General features: G+C 64.0%; 1 non-coding gene across 1 annotated transcript in view; it reads left to right on the top strand.

The window, feature by feature from the left end:
* Window positions 1–3,354: 3,354 nt before the first annotated feature.
* LOC140108593 (18S ribosomal RNA) overlaps window positions 3,355–3,638 on the top strand; it is a 1,887-nt gene continuing 1,603 nt past the window's right edge. The window contains exon 1 of the ribosomal RNA XR_011851146.1: window positions 3,355–3,638. This exon is cut by the window's right edge and continues 1,603 nt beyond it. This is a non-coding gene — a ribosomal RNA (18S ribosomal RNA).

The raw sequence follows: 3,638 nt of genomic DNA, 5'->3' as shown, positions 1-3,638 counted from the left end.
AGCACGATCGCACGTTCACAGCACCCGTCACTAGGAGCCGGGCCAGAGGCGGGCGGCAGACGAAACCGACATGAGCGCTTAAGGGTATTGCACCCCCGGCGCCCAGACCCTGGAAATTGAGTCTGCCCCCAAAGCCCACCCGCGTCCTCCTTGGCGCTCCCGGAGTACATGGTCGTAGATGGGCCATCGGTCGCTAATGCCAAACTGCGTCCCAGGGGTGCGTCCCCTCTGACCAACGGCAGACCCATCCCTCTCGCCAATCCGCGGATCCCCGCCAGGTCCCGAACAGGGCTCGTCCTTTAGCGTTTCAAATGCGCCCTCCCCGCCATACGAGGGGTTGAGGACCGTAGCCTTCCCTTACGAGAGGCACCAGGGGTGCGCCTGCTCGAGGGCCCGGCCGTGGGCGTAACGCTTGGGCCGCCCGGGGGAGTCGGTAGACCATGGGAGACCAACACTCGCACCCGAACGTTGCCCGTGCTTTGTGGAAGAGAGCTTCTTTTGCGAGGTTGTCGCTGCGGATGGCGCCCGGACAAACCCTATCCCTAATACTTCTGGGGAATTGGCGTCTAAGCCACCCTGCTCGGTATCCCTGCACCCACGAAGGGGGCCGTGGAAGGCTTGGGGTCTCGCCGGCGAAACCGACCGGATGCCCGGGGTACTGAACCCCCGGGGTCCCACCCTGGAAATTGAGCCGTCCGACCCCGCCACGTCTTCCTAGTGCTCTCCTTGGCTCCCCCGCCTGTGGGCGTCGTTAGGGGCTGCGGTCATCAGCGCCGGCTAAGCTTCGGCAACACGGCCGACCCACCCCTTCGGCGCCTGGGGGAGCCTGGTCCCAGTCCGGGCCGTTCCGTAGGGGCGGCTATCCCTTACATGAGGGACTCGGTGCGTCCGCTCGGGCTGCGGGGCTCCGGCTCCGACAGCCGGGGAGCTGGTTTTGACCGCGGGCCTCGACGGGAGCCGGCAGGGACCGGACTTAGGCGTCAAGCCGAAAATAACCCCGGCACCCTCGCGTGCTTCCAAAGCGAGGGGACCTTTGGCCGAGCGGGGGCACCGGAAGCCGAACCGACCCCAACCCCTCTTCCTACCCCAGGGCTGGGCTGACCAATCCCCTGATCGGGTCTAAAATGGAAGAAGGGGATTCGAGGGAAGGGGCTGGCGGAAGGCAGTTGCCCGACGGAGTAGGCGAAGGCCAGGCCGTTTCCGAGTCCCGAGCAGAGGAGGGCGAACTCGGCTCTTCATCGACCGACGGCGAGGCGAGGGCGGTGGCTGCCGCGGGGAAGACTCCATTGCTCGTCAGCGCGCTAGGAGCGGGGCCGACTGGCTGCTCGGGGTATGGCATCCCCGGGGGCCCACCCTGGAAATCTTCGCTCCTCAGCCGCTGCAGGTTATAAGGTCCCGCCGCGCGTAAGCGCTCAACTCTCCGACCCACGGATGTCGAGCCCATGGTGAGCCGGCCGTTTCGTACGGGGAAAAGGGGTCCTCTGGCCCCACATCGATCGAGGGGGGTTTAGATCCGCGGAGGCACGCACCGCGAGGCGAATCGCTGCTTTTCCCCAAGAGGTTAACCTTCAAACCACCGAGTAGGTTCGGGGCAGGGCCGACAGTCTGCACTGGGGTATTGCATCCCTGGTGGGGCGACCCTGGAAATCTCTGCCCCTTTCCACTCTTTCGGTTGGGCCTCTCGTCGGGGCGAGCGTAAGTCGGCAAGCAGACGTGGGAAGAGGCTTCTTACCGGTGACACTCCCTTCGTGAGAGAGGCAGGTACTCGCCCCGGACCCCGGTCCAAATCTGCGCGGGCCGGACGGCGTCGGCCCTAGCCGAAGGCCGCTCCCGCGAAGCCAGGGAGCCGAAAATAACCCCGACACCCTCCGCGACCTCGCGTGCTTCCAAAGCGAGGGGAACCTTTGGCCGAGCGGGGGCACCCGAAGCCGAACCGACCCCAACCCCTCTTCCTACCCCAGGGCTGGGCTGACCAATCCCCTGATCGGGTCTAAAATGGAAGAAGGGGATTCGAGGGAAGGGGCTGGCGGAAGGCAGTTGCCCGACGGAGTAGGCGAAGGCCAGGCCGTTTCCAAATCCCGAGCAGAGGAGGGCGAACGACGTTCTTCATCGACTGACGGCGAGGCTAGGGCGAAGGCGGTGGCTGCCGCGGGGAAGACTCCATTGCTTGCCAGCGTGCTAGGAGCGGGGCCGACAGGCTGCTCGGGGTATGGCATCCCCGGGGGCCCACCCTGGAAATCTTCGCTCCTCAGCCGCTGCAGGTTATAAGGTCCCGCCGCGCGTAAGCGCTCAACTCCCCGACCCACGGACGTCGAGCCCATGGTGAGCTGACAGTTTCGTACGGGGAAAAGGGGTCCTCTGGCCCCACATCGATCGAGGGGGTTTAGATCCGCGGAGGCACGCACCGCGAGGCGAATCGCTGCTTTTCCCCAAGAGGTTAACCTTCAAACCATCGAGTAGGTTCGGGGCAGGGCCGACTGCCTGCACTGGGGTATTGCATCCCTGGTGGGGCGACCCTGGAAATCTCTGCCCCTTTCCACTCTTTCGGTTGGGCCTCTCGTCGGGGCGAGCGTAAGTCGGCAAGCAGACGTGGGAAGAGGCTTCTTACCGGTGACACTCCCTTCGTGAGAGAGGCAGGTACTCGCCCCGCACCCCGGTCCAAATCTGCTCGGTCCGGCCGTCGTCGGCCCTAGCCGAAGGCCGCTCCCGCGAAGCCAGGCGATCCGAGCCGAGGATCCGCGCGAGCCTTCTCCAAGCCCTCTGCCGGGCGCTGGTGTTGAAAGCGTAGCGGACCCTGTTCGCCGGAGCGATAGGAGCGGAGCACCGGTCCCGAAGGGTTGAAAGCTGGGTAGCAGCGCCGTAGCTTCCCTCCCAGCCTTCCCCCGGACCTGGCGCCCGATCCCCTCCGCTCCTCTGTGCGTTGGCGGGCGGCGCTGCATGGGTACGTCGCGACGGCTCCCTATCGTCTCTCTCTCGCTTAACAGTGGTGAGAGGTGGTGGTGGCGCTGTCGAGGTGCTGAAGTCGAGCGTCCAATGCTTTCCTTCTATGCGCAGCCTACAGGAGCTGTCCGAGCTTCGGAGGTGCTGATGGAGGTGAGAGTCGAGCGCCGCTTCTTGGCTGATCTGAGTGGGGAAAGCCAGCGACTGCGAGAGGGAGGGGGGAAGGAAAGGCTTTTTCGGGTCCTTGGAAGGGACCGCGAGAGCATCTTTCTTGCCCCCCTGCCCTAAGCTCCATCCAATGTTGTCTGCGAGGTCTTCTCTGGCGGCGGAGAAGCGCTGCGGTAGCAGCAGCAACGAGCGTTCCCATGAGCTCACGGAGCCTGACTCCAAGAGTCTACCCCTCAGAGCCCCGGCTACCTGGTTGATCCTGCCAGTAGTATATGCTTGTTTTAAAGATTAAGCCATGCATGTCTAAGTACTGACTATTCTTTACGGTGAAACTGCGAATGGCTCATTAAATCAGTTATGGTTCCTTTGATCGTTCCGCATTGATGGTGTGCTACTCGGATAACTGTGGCAATTCTAGAGCTAATACGTGCCCACGAGCGCTGCCCTCCAGGAAGGCGTGCATTTATCAGACTTAAAACCAATCCGGGGAGCCCTGGTTCCGCGGCGGGTCCTCCGGGCCCGCGGCGGCG

Source organism: Engystomops pustulosus, unplaced genomic scaffold (genome assembly GCF_040894005.1).
Source record: "Engystomops pustulosus unplaced genomic scaffold, aEngPut4.maternal MAT_SCAFFOLD_155, whole genome shotgun sequence".
Lineage (NCBI taxonomy): Eukaryota > Metazoa > Chordata > Amphibia > Anura > Leptodactylidae > Engystomops > Engystomops pustulosus.
Note: the sequence above shows the minus strand (reverse complement) of the source record. Positions and strands in the feature narration are given on the sequence as shown.